Source organism: Camelina sativa, chromosome 12, assembly GCF_030686135.1.
Source record: "Camelina sativa cultivar CO46 ecotype springtype chromosome 12, ASM3068613v1".
Classification (NCBI taxonomy): domain Eukaryota; kingdom Viridiplantae; phylum Streptophyta; class Magnoliopsida; order Brassicales; family Brassicaceae; genus Camelina; species Camelina sativa.
In genome coordinates, this window is record NC_141891.1 from 31,898,827 (window position 1) to 31,911,878 (window position 13,052).

The 13,052-nt window shown below is 41.2% G+C and overlaps 1 non-coding gene and 3 pseudogenes across 1 annotated transcript; all 4 read left to right on the plus strand.

Moving 5' to 3' along the window:
* The first annotated feature begins 285 nt into the window (after positions 1 to 285).
* Positions 286 to 404, plus strand: LOC147932869 (5S ribosomal RNA; annotated as a pseudogene).
* Positions 405 to 4,647: 4,243 nt separating this feature from the next.
* On the plus strand, positions 4,648 to 5,800 carry LOC147932870 (uncharacterized; annotated as a pseudogene).
* A 3,787-nt stretch (positions 5,801 to 9,587) lies between these two features.
* Positions 9,588 to 9,706, plus strand: LOC147932871 (5S ribosomal RNA). The gene has a single exon (XR_015576142.1). It is a non-coding gene; the product is annotated as a 5S ribosomal RNA (ribosomal RNA).
* Positions 9,707 to 10,038: 332 nt separating this feature from the next.
* Positions 10,039 to 10,157, plus strand: LOC147932872 (5S ribosomal RNA; annotated as a pseudogene).
* The last annotated feature ends 2,895 nt before the right edge of the window (positions 10,158 to 13,052 follow it).

Here is a 13,052-nt window from a genome sequence, read left to right on the forward strand (position 1 = left end):
AATAGGTTGAGCCGCTGTTTGGCCGCCTTTGCTGAGCTCTTGGAACGTGTGGTGGCTCCGGGAAGGATCGTTGGAGCCTTGGCCACGTCCGAAGAGGTTGCCCTGGCCGCGTCCGATGCGTCTTGGTCAGGCGTCTCGGTCGCGTCCGGCGTGTCTTGGTCTTCTTGGCTGAGGTCGCGTCCTGCGATCACATCAAAACCGGTCCGCATATCAAGTGGGACCCACATCGAATGATCCATTGAGTTTTTAAAAAAGGATAAATGTGATTCCATGGGGTATACTAACGGATGCAATCATACCAGCACTAATGCTCCGGATCCCATCAGAACTCGGCAGTTAGGCGTGCTTGGACGAGAGTAGTACTAGGATGGGTGACCTCCCGGGAAGTCCTCGTGTTTCAACCCTTCTTTTTTTTTGTTGTTTCGCAAGACTATAGTACATAGAGAACATCGACCCTCCAATCCTCTTCAGCATTCCTTCCATGCTCCTTAGGATCCAAATCACCTGTTTATGCAAGAAACTATACAAATGCAATGCAAATCTACTCTAATGCATAAACAGTCCTAAAGCTATACAATAATGGCCAAACTACATAGAAATTCATGCAAAAGATGTGAATATACTAAGGTAAAACAAGGTAAAATATATGAACATCAACACCCCCAAACTTAGTATTTGCTTGCCCTTAAGCAAATGAACAAGACATAAGAAGGTAGGTGAGGTTTGAAAAATGGGATCTCAGCTCCTAAAGCTTGCTAATAAACTAGCTAGAATCAATGTCCAAGTTACTAGTACTATGATGCAAGTTGAATGAGCTGTACTTAAAGATTTTAGACAAGCCTATCAGAACCTTAACTGATTCAAGCCTTAGATATCCACATGCATTCAAATAAACCATTTCCTTTGACATTCACTAACTAAGAACATGAATCAACTTATGCAATGCTTAAACTCATTTGGCTTGGTGATAAAAGGTTTAGAGACAATGATGGTCTCTCTTTATAGTGGGGCTTATCAATATCAAGGTTCTCTCATAAAAATGGATTGAGCTTTAGAAGAAGGCTAAAGGTAAGAACACTTAGACACATACAAGAACAAAACCTTGTTTACCCAAAGGTACCCAAAGTGTTTATCCTATCATTCTAATACCAAATTGTCCTAGTTCTACCCTTTATCTTAATCTCTTCTCAAATACCCTTTTCTCTTTTGTTTTTAAGCCTTAGGAGAGGTTTCTTATTTGATCTTTCTAGTGGAATGGGGGTTTCTTTCTTACTTGCTATGGTTCCCTTTTCTTCTTACTCTTTAAGACATAAAAGCTTTTTTCTATACTCTTCTTTTATTTCTTTCTTTTCTTTGACTAGAACCATCCTCATCAATCTCATACTTCCCATTCTTTCACAAGAGCTTAAATTTATTAAACACATTTCCTTCCAAAAGACTCTAACCTTTTCTTTCTCTTTTTTCTCTTTTCTCTTCTTTTTTTTCTTTCAAAACAACCAAGTCCCAAACCCAACAATTAAACCACCTAGTCCTATCTAGTTTGAAAATTGCAAACTAGAACTACACAAGGCTTTACTCTTGTCCGCTCAAACCTAACACTTTCTACCAAGCTCAATCCCAAAATAGGCCTCACACACACAAGAATTAACATGGCTTGAAAGAAGGGTTGGTTAAGGGTAGGGGAAACTGAATTTTAATGAAGAAATCAGCTACTTGGACCAACAAGAGTGGTAAAAAGGAAAAAAAATGATCCAAATATGTATATGGTATCCATGAGTTTAAAGAAATGAACAACTTGATAATTAAAAGTCAATATAGGTTCTTATAAATAGGAAATGGCATCAAATCACAACATGCTTCAATTTAGACCATAATGCAGTTTAGGAATTCAAAGCTTAGTTCAATCTTATTCTTCTAACCACTCAACTAGAATCAAAGTACTATTAACTTGGGCATTGATCCTAGTTTAGTGAATCTAAACAAGCTAACAAGGCAAAACTCATCATAGATCCCTAATGCAAATATTAAACAGTCCTATATGAAACATTCTAAACAAGATCCTAATATGCAATGCAAACTACATGAACACTCTTTTTTTATAAAGATTTTTGCAAACTAAACATGATGAACAAAATCATAAACCCAGAAATCAATGAAACTTGGATGATTGAGGTAGAGATCTACAATATTGAAGAAGAAATCAAACTCAAAATCTCAATACTTAGAAAGTTATGGAACCAACAAGTATCAAAGATTTCTTGAGACAAATACAAAAGTGGCTAAAAGAAAGCAAAACGTAGATAATTCCCAAAAGGGTAAGTACTAGGTTTTGGTGGCTACAAGATAGAATTTCTGACCCTCTCTGACTTGTGGGCGGCCATAGGGTACGAGGGATTTATATAGAAAAGTGGGGAAGCCCTAAAATGGCTAGAGGACAAAATAGATGATGAGGACATCAATAGTAAACTTCCGGAAGAACCCGTTCTGCCATTTCCCGAAGAACCCGTTCTATCATTTCCTGAAGAACCCGTTCTACCAATTCCTGAAGAACCCGTTCTGCCAACAATGATACACAAACCTATGACTAGGCTGGGAGCAAGAACCTTAAGGGAACAATTCAACAAGTCCATTGCTAGTCTGATTACTCTCACTGAACCAGAAGATTCCAAAGAGAAGACTCCACAAGCATCATTTTTGCCAGTTCTACAAGGAATTAAAGAACCCGTTCTTTTCATCATTTCCGAAGCAATCAATGAAGGGCTGGAGCGTGCATGAGAGCTATTATCAAGGTAAGGGTTTGAATTCAAATAATAAATGTTGGTTCTTTCTTGTTTTGCAGGAATCGAGCGTTGGGTCTTTATGAGTCTTTTTATTTAATTAAGTCCTAAAATCGAGTCTGTTGTTTTTGCAAGTTTAGTCCTTTTATTTGTAATAAATTTCGACCCTAGAAGGTCCCCCGCTGCTGGACCATTATATAAGGTCCCTTCTCAGCATTGTAACCTTTGAAGTTTTAATGAAATAAAATGAGAGTTTTCTTAGGTTTTCTTCTGAGATAGAAGCAACCACCCTTTTCTCCTTCTTCTTGTGTGTGAATCCTTGAAGACTGAGATTTGACTTATCATAGATCCTTTCACAGATCTGTGTGGCGTCCCTCAATCCACCCATCTATCCTTTCATCTTCCACTGCTACCGAATAGACAGAACAGTGTTTTCAACCATTTGTCTATTCACCATCTCTTCACTGCACTCAATCTATCATCCACTGAATAGGCAGAACAGTGTTATCAACCATTTGCCTATTTTCATCTATCCACTTGGGTTCCCTCATCTGGGTTCCTATATCATCTGGTATCAGAGCTAAACGCTCCAAATCAGGTTTTATCTATCCTTTTTGTTTCAGTTTGCTTCAGTTTGTATCTGTTTCAGTTTGTCTTTGTTTCAGTTCGTTTTTGCACTTTTAGATCTGTTATTTTCGTGTGTTTTGCTCTATTTGACTGTTCGTCTTCTTAAAAAAAAAAAAAAAACAAAATCGTTCAGATCTGTTTATTTGATTGCCCAAAACCCTCCCAAATCCTAGATCTGTCAGTTTTTGGACCTTTCGACTTCCTATGCACTTGATCTCTTATTCTTATTTTTACAGGAACGTTTTGAACAATGGGAGAACAAGGAGGAGAGGTGAACATGGCTCAGATGCTTGCAGCTATTGAAACCCAACTCTAGACGCTTGGTGATCGCATGACACGAATTGAACAACCCCCACCTGCACCAAGAGCACCAGTTCGTAACTTGCCAAGAGGAAACCATGAGGTTTATAATGGAGATCAGTCTGATTCAGAGGAAGAATATCCAGATCTTAATCAACACCAAAGGCCAAGGAGACACTACCAACAAGGTAGAGGACGAGATGAAGGCAACATAAGAGAAGGAGGCTATGATCTTAAGCTCAATCCGCCGACATTTGCTGGAAAGGTTAATCCTGAAGCTTACATTGACTGGGAAAGATGTATGGAGCATATCTTTGGCTACTACAACTATTCTGAACAGAGAAAGGTATCCCTAGCTGCTGCTCAACTTACAGATAATGCCTTAGCTTGGTGGGACAGAGATGTATCTGAAAGGAGGAGGCATAGACATATACCAATCACTACTTGGGATGATATGAGGTTTCAGCTAAGAAAGAGATATGTCCCAGCTTATTAACACCGGGAGCTACAAAAGAAGTTCTGCAAGCTCTCACAAGGAAGCAAGTCTGTTGAGTAATACTTTGAAGAGTTTGAATCTCTTAAAAACAGATTGGAGGTAGAAGAGTCTGAGGAGAACTTGATGGCGCAGTTTCTAGATGGTCTTCATGATCGGATTGCTAGAAAGGTGGAAAGACAGACATATCATGATCTTGAAGAGTTGTTGCATCTAGCAGTCCAAGCTGAACAAAACATCAAAAGGAAGGCAGCTTCTACTAACCGCAGTAAGACTCCATGGACACCACCACCTCAAAAACCTTTAGACAAGGGAAAATCTCTTGATATGGACCAGAAATTTAAAAGAGCTGCACCTAAGGCATCAAAAGTAACCAAACCAGAGCAAGGTAAGCCTACTAACCAAAGAGCTCGTGATATTACTTGTTTTAAATGTCAGGGAAAAGGACACTATGCAAGGGAGTGCCCAAACCAGCGAGTAATGATCCTTAAAGCCAATGGAGAGTATGAATCACAAGATGAGGAAGAAGAACGTGTTGAATCTGAGGAGGATATTGTGGACTATCCTGAGATGGGAGAGCTTCTAGTCATAAGGAGGGCTCTTAGCACTCTTTTTGATCCTGAAACAATTCAAAGAGAAAATATCTTCCACTCTCGCTGCTCCATGAACTCCAAGGTATGTAGCTTAATCATTGATGGTGGTTCATGTACTAATGTAGCCAGCAAGTATTTGGTTGATAAGCTAGGTCTCCAAAAGACAAAGCATCCCCATCCATATCGACTTAAGTGGCTCAATGATGAGGCTGAACTAAGGATCTCCGAGCAAGTCACCATAGGCAAATATTCAGATCAAGTTGTGTGTGATGTGGTTCCTATGCAAGCTGGACACCTTCTTCTAGGACGGCCATGGCAATTTGATAAGGAGACTTTACACAATGGCCGAACAAACTACTACACCTTCTCACACAACAACAAGAAGCATACTCTAGCTCCACTCACCCCTCAAGAAGTGCATGAAATGCAACAAACCATGTCAAAGGGAGCTAAGTCAAACAAAACCAATCTTTACATAACACCTTCTACTGTTTTGAAATCAATTAATTCACAGGACAAGGTGCTACTAATGATCTTTAAGGAAGGTTTGTTTTCAGGTCAAGAGGAGAAAGATTTACCACCAGAAGTGCTTGAATTACTAGGAAGGTTTAAAGAGGTCTTTCCTGAGGAGATACCACCTGGACTACCGCCTATAAGAGGAATCGAACATCAAATTGATCTAGTTCCGGGAGCACCATAGCCTAACAGACCAGCCTACCGCGTAAACCCTGAAGAAGCAAAGGAGCTGGAGAAGCAAGTTCGTGATCTAATGTCAAAAGGCTACATTCGTGAAAGCCTAAGCCCTTGTGATGTACCGGTTCTTCTAGTGCCTAATAAAGATGGAACTTGGAGAATGTGTGTAGACTGCAGAGCAATCAACAACATCACTGTCAAATATAGACATCCTATTCCAAGGCTTGATGACATGCTAGATGAGCTTAATCGAGCTACTATCTTTTCTAAATTGATCTAAGGAGTGGTTATCATCAAGTCAGAATGAAAGAAGGTGATGAATGGAAAACGGCTTTCAAGACAAAACAAGGATTATATGAGTGGTTAGTCATGCCATTTGGACTCACCAATGCTCCAAGCACCTTCATGAGGTTAATGAACCAGGTCCTAAGGGAGTACATCTGTAAGTTTGTGGTTGTTTATTTTGATGATATCTTGATATATAGCACAAGTCTTGCAGATCACGTAAAGCATCTTGAAATGGTGATAAAAGCGCTTAAGGCTGAACATCTCTATGCTAATCTTAAGAAATGCACGTTTTGCACTGATCAAGTTGTGTTTCTAGGATTTGTTGTGAGTTCTCAGGGACTGAAGGTCGATGAGGAAAAGGTCAAGGCTATACAAGATTGGCCAACTCCAACAACCATTGGACATGTTAGGAGCTTTCATGGGCTGGCTAGCTTCTATAGGAGATTTGTGAAGGATTTCAGTACCATTGCTGCACCCTTGACATCAGTGATTAAAAAGAATCTGGAATTCAAATGGGGTCAAGCACAAGAGGATGCATTCAAACTGCTCAAAGACAGCCTAACAAATGCACCTGTTTTGGTACTTCCTAACTATGATAAAATGTTTGAAATTGAATGTGATGCTTCTGGTACAGGAATAGATGCTGTTCTAACTCAAGGAGGAAAACCAGTAGCATACTTCAGTGAGAAACTCAGTGGAGCTGCACTTAATTATCCAACATATGATAAAGAACTCTACGCTTTGGTAAGATCTCTAGAAACTTGGCAACATTATTTGTTATCCAAAGAGTTTGTTATTCATACAGATCATGAGACACTCAAGCACCTAAGAGGATAAACTACACTTAAGAAGAGACATGCAAGGTGGCTTGAATTTGTGGAGACATTTCCATATGTGATTCAGTACAAGAAGGGCAAAGAGAACATTGTAGCTGATGCTTTATCAAGGAGACATGCTTTGATCACTACAATGGAGGCTAAAGTCATGGGATTTGATCACATCAAAGGTCTATATGAGGAGGATCCAGATTTCAAAGAGGCCTTTAAGGAAACAAGCAAAGCCGCTTATGGGTCATACTACCAACATGATGGATTTCTCTTCAAGGACAAAAGACTATGCATTCCTCAAGGATCCATGAGAGAGCTGCTAATAGGAGAAGCACATGGAGGAGGACTTATGGGACATTTTGGGCGTGATAAGACTCTAAGTGTTCTTATGGAACATTTCTTTTGGCCGCATTTGAAAAGAGATGTGGAAAGGTTCTAGTGCAAAGTGCATCACTTGCTTGAAAGCAAAATCCAGGTCACATCCTTATGGTTTATATATGCCTTTGCCTATTCCTAACCTACCATGGGTAGATATTTCTATGGATTTTGTTTTAGGACTGCCTAAGATCAACAACCGAGATTCTATCTTTGTTGTGGTGGACCGGTTCTCTAAAATGGCGCATTTCAGTCCATGTAACAAGACAAATGATGCTACTCAAACTGCTGAGCTCATTTTCAAAGAAGTTGTGCGTTTACATGGAATCCCAAGGACCATTGTTTTAGATCGAGACACCAAATTTCTCAGCCACTTTTGGAAGACTTTGTGGAAAAAGCTAGGAACTAAGCTACTCTTCTCCACCACTTGTCTCCCTCAAACTGATGGCCAAACTGAGGTAGGTAATCGTACTCTCTCCACTCTTTTGAGAGCTACGGTGGGTAAGAATCTCCGAAACTGGTTATCCTGTTTACCCTATATTGAATTTGCTTATAATCATGCTAAGCATTCTGGTACCAAATTCTCTCCATTTGAAGTTGTCTATGGTTTTAATCCTCTAACCCCATTAGACATCACACCTCTGCCCCAAGCTGTTTATTCTAGTGCAGAAGGAGTCACCAAAGCTGATTTTGTGAAGAAACTCCACCAAAAGGTTAAAGAGAATCTTGAGAAGAAGAGCGCAAAGAACAAAGAGCTTGCGGATAAGCACCGCAAGGAGCTGACGTTTGAACCTGGAGATTGGGTCTAGTTACACATGAGAAAAGAAAGATTTCCCAAGGAGAGGAAGTCCAAGCTGTCACCAAGAGGAGATGGACCATTTCGGGTCTTAGAGAAAATCAATGACAATGCCTACAAGATTGAGCTACCAGGTGAGTTGAACATTTCTCCTACCTTTAATGTTGCTGATTTATCTCCTTTCCATGCAGATGAAATAGTTCTGCAGACAGAACTTTCCCAAGAGGGAGGGAATGATGAGGACATCAATAGTAAACTTCCAGAAGAACCCGTTCTGCCATTTCCCGAAGAACCCGTTCTATCATTTCCTGAAGAACCCGTTCTACCAATTCCTGAAGAACCCGTTCTGCCAACAATGATACATAAACCTATGACTAGGCTGGGAGCAAGAACCTTAAGGGAACAATTCAACAAGTCCATTGCTAGTCTGATTACTCTCACTGAACCTGAAGATTCCAAAGAGAAGACTCCACAAGCATCATTTTTGCCAGTTCTACAAGGAATTAAAGAACCCGTTCTTTTCATCATTTCCGAAGCAATCAATGAAGGGCTGGAGCGTGCATGAGAGCTATTATCAAGGTAAGTGTTTGAATTCAAATAATAAATGTTGGTTCTTTCTTGTTTTGCGGAAATCGACGGTTGGGACTTTATGAGTCTTTTTATTTATTTAAGTCCTAAAATCGAGTCTGTTGTTTTTGCAAGTTTAGTCCTTTTATATGTAATAAATTTCGACCCTAGAAGGTCCCCCGCTGCTGGACCATTATATGAGGTCCCTTCTCAGCATTGTAAGCTTTGAAGTTTTAATGAAATAAAATGAGAGTTTTCTTAGGTTTTCTTCTGAGATAGAAGCAACCACCCTTTTCTCTTTCTTCTTGTGTGAATATCCTTGAAGACTGAGATTTGACTTATCATAGATCCTTTCACAGATCTGTGTGGCGTCCCTCAATCCACCCATCTATCCTTTCATCTTCCACTGCTACCGAATAGACAGAATAGTGTTTTCAACCATTTGTCTATTCACCATCTCTTCACTGCACTCAATCTATCATCCACTGAATAGGCAGAACAGTGTTATCAACCATTTGCCTATTTCCATCTATCCACTTGGGTTCCCTCATCTGGGTTCCTATATCAATAGAGAGGCGGCTCGGTCAACTCGACCATGTGCTCGGTCGAGTGCCTGGTCGAGTGAACTCTTCTCTGCTTCTTCCATCCGGTCGAGTCCTTCTCTGCACATGGTCGAGTGGGCGGTCGAGTGGACTTCTGGACCTTGATTCTTCAGCTCTAGCTCCCTTGTTTTCTTCACTTGATAGCTCCAATCCTCTTCAACATTCCTTCCATGCTCCTTAGGATCCAAAATAACCTGTTTATGCAAGAAACTATGCAAGTGCAATGCAAATCTACTCTAATCCATAAACAGTCCTAAAGCTATTCAATAAAGGCCAAACTAGATAGAAAATCATGCAAAAGATGTGAATATACTAAGGTAAAACAAGGTAAAATATATGAACATCAAGTACATAGAGAAAAGCCCCAAAAGAGCTTTTCTGGCAAGGAAATGGGTCTTCATAACATTGGACCATTCTCGAGGGCAAATTTTGACGTTTGAAGGCATTTAGGATGTTTTTTTGTGATCCTGACACAATTAGTTACGGGTCCAAAACTGTGTTTGGACATGGTTATCGCTTGTTTTTTGACGTTGGAAGCACGTCCAACTGTCTATGGTGACTAAACCGGTCCGCATATCAAGTGGGACCCACATCGAATTCCATTGAGTTTTCGAAAAAGGATATATGCGATTGCATGGGATATACTAATGGATGCGATCATACCAGCACTAATGCACCGGATCCCATCAGAACTCCGCAGCTAAGCGTGCTTGGGCGATAGCAGTACTAGGATGGGTGACCTCCCGGGAAGTCCTCGTGTTGCATCCCTCCCCTTTTTTTTTTTGGTTGTTTCGCAAGACTATATTAAATACAGAAAATCCCCAAGAGAGCTTTTCTTGAAAGGAAATGGGTCTTCGTACCATTGGACCATTCTCGAGGGCAAATTTTGACGTTTGAAGGCATTTAGGATGTTTTTTTGTGATCCCGACACAATTTGTTACGGGTCCAAAACTGTGTTTGGACATGGTTATCGCTTGTTTTTCGATGTTGGAAGCACGTTCAAGGTGACTAAACCGGTCCGCATATCAAGTGGGACCCACATTGAATGATCCATTGAGTTTTTAAAAAAGGATATATGCGATTGCATAGGATATACTAATGGATGCGATCATACCAGCACTAATGCACCGGATCCCATCAGAACTCGACAGTTAAGCGTGCTTGGGCGAGAGTAGTACTAGGATGGGTGACCTCCGAGGAAGTCCTCGTGTTGCATCCCTCCCCCTTTTTTTTTTTTGGTTGTTTCGCAAGACTATAGTACATACAGAACGTCGTAACTTTCACACCATGAGGAACAACGCAACCCATAATACCTTTTTGAAAAGCCCTAAGAGAGCTTCTTCCAAGGAAATGGGTCTTCGTACCATTGGACCATTCTCGAGGGCAAATTTTGACGTTTGAAGCAATCACACACATAACAACAACCAAGCAATCACACAAGGGTTAGCAAGAAATCACACAACACACAACCACAACAAGGCTAAAAACTTAGCACCACTTCCCTTAAAATCTTAAACCAAAAGATAAAGGGCTATTCCCAATGTCAAACGTTTTGTTTCTTGCGACAACACACCTAAAAGTGACCAAAACAACTAAGTTTTGGTCATTCCCAATGTCATGTGGATGCCTCAGATCGTCTGACTCAACATCGTTAAACTTCGATTTAACACTGTTCGAACAAAGGTTGAAATTGATAACATTTTATATAGTTTAGGTAGCAAATTTGAATTTTAATACAGTTCAGGTAGTTATTTGCAGGGTGTTAAAGTTTAGGTATAAAAAAGCGTTTGGCAAATAGTTGGGGTTGATTTTGGCCATTTTCCTGTTATTCTTGCTACCAGGTTCAATATCTAGTCCCACGACCTAGATAGAAATATTACAATAAGTTAAGTTCCAACCTTTCCCCCAAAAGGTTTACACATAACCCTACAACATGGCTAACAGGTGCCTAGGTTTCTCTCAGGAACTTACACATCCTACAGTTATACTCACATTGTTCAGGCGGCTGGTTGGTACTTGGTTCAGCGGGTGAGATCACAGAGGTCGAGGCCGCAGGCTCTGGAGCATCACTTTCACTCGGTCCACCTTCATCCGTTCTCACAGGTCTGGTCGGACAGTTGTGTCCTTGGTGCCCAAATGCACAACACTCCCAACACACGACAATATCTCCCGGTCCTGGAGTGCATAAGTTTGCTCTCCAGCAGTAGCGAACTCGATTTCCATTCCCGATGTCATTTGAACTCGGGAAGGATTAGTTACTCGCTTCCTGGCCTAAGCTTGAATTCTTGGCATCCCCCTCAACGGTCGCATCTCCTCATGTCCCGCTGATCCGATGATATCATTCAAGTTCTTAGTCCGCTTTTCACTTCTCTGTCTGTGCTCCAATCGGACAATCTCCTTCCTCAGCCTTCCTTCCTCGGCTAACTTCTCCACTAACACCATCATAGAGTCTCTTAGCCTTTGACTCGCTTCCTCCACTTGCTCATCTCTTGGTTCTTGGTCAGTAACCATCTCTTGGTTTCCTCTAGGTTCACTTCTGGTGGTTATGTCACGATCCTCTTTGGGTTCACTGTAGTGCCCGTATCAAGAAGTACAGACCGGACGATGAAAACGTGTTCAAAGGACGTGGCGATACCTTGGATAGATAGAGAAAAGAAAATCTCAAGGAATGACCCAAGTGACTTGTGAAAGAAGTCACCAAGTCGCGGAACGGTCCAGGACCAAAGAACGGACGTGAGCCATCAGGTCAACAAGGGAACTCGACGTTGGATGTTTGGGGACAATGGTGGAATGTCTGAAGGATATCCTAAAGAGGAAGATGGCCGTGGAGAAATGGTGAGAAGGACGTAAAATGGACTATGGGAATGGAATGGTCGTGTACCAGCCAAACGGCTGATGTACCGCAGGACCATAGACAGATCATACATGAGGTACGAGTGGACCGGAGATGGACGAGAGAATCGAATGTCACGGACGGAATGACCGAACACGGACGGGGAAATGAAATCATGGACGTAAGGACCATGTGATCGGACGAGTACAGGGTACTTGGGACGCAAGAGAGACACGGTAAGGACGAATGAAGATGAAGAGTCCGGCCATCAGTTGAGATTGCCGAAGGATTAAGTTTCCTTCGCCCAACACGTGAGATGCACGCGCCACATGCAGCCAGATGGCGACACGTGGCGAGATCCATGCATAAAAGGCCCATGCATAAAAGGAGACATTTTTCGTCACATGAGCTCCCAAAAGAGCTTATAAATATCCCTCTTCCTCTTCATTTTCGACACAAAAACTCTCTCAACACCAAAGCTCTGCCAAATTTTTCTCTCAAACTCTTGAAGAAGAAACCCAAGAGATTTCGAGCAAGAGAAGGAAGAAAGAGGAGATCGTGTGGACGATAAGAGCTAAGGAGAAAGGGGAACTGCTGTCAGATTGGTGTAGTGTGGTGAAGCCTAATCGGCCAATATCTTCAAGTGAGGGGAGTTGTGGTTTGTTGTTTATGGGAGATACACTAGCTTTCTAGCTCTTGTATCGACCCTTGTGTGTTGCGTTTTCCTTGTTGCATGTAGATCTAGAGGATTGCATGTAGACAAGAGGAGATTAAGGGGGGTGTTTCATGCTTTCTTGGGGAAGAAATGCATAATAACCAAAGGGAAATATTTTTTTTTTTTAAAATAGCTGCAAGTTTGTAATGTCATGCATGCTCGATCTAGAGGGTTATGGATCATTGGATGGGTGGAAAATATTTTTAAAAATCAACAGCCAATGTGAAATGCCATGCATGTTCGATTTTGAGTTTTCTCGATCATTGGGATCGATGGAAAAATTAGTAAGAATTTTCTTACTTAAGTTTTGGGTCATGGCGGTGTCATGCATATTAAAATTTATTTTTTTAATTTTGCATGAATTTTTGAGGAGGTTAGATCCTCGTAGACTTGTTGGGGAAGATCAGTTCATGGGATGGGTTATTTTTGAGAGGCCATGTGAGAACCTCCAAGGGTGGAAAGAGCCGCGTGTGTGCCCCAAAATTGAGAAATTAACCTCATGAACTTGATAGAAAATCAGTCTACGGAAGGGTTATTTTTGGTGAGGCCATGCGAGAATCTCCAAG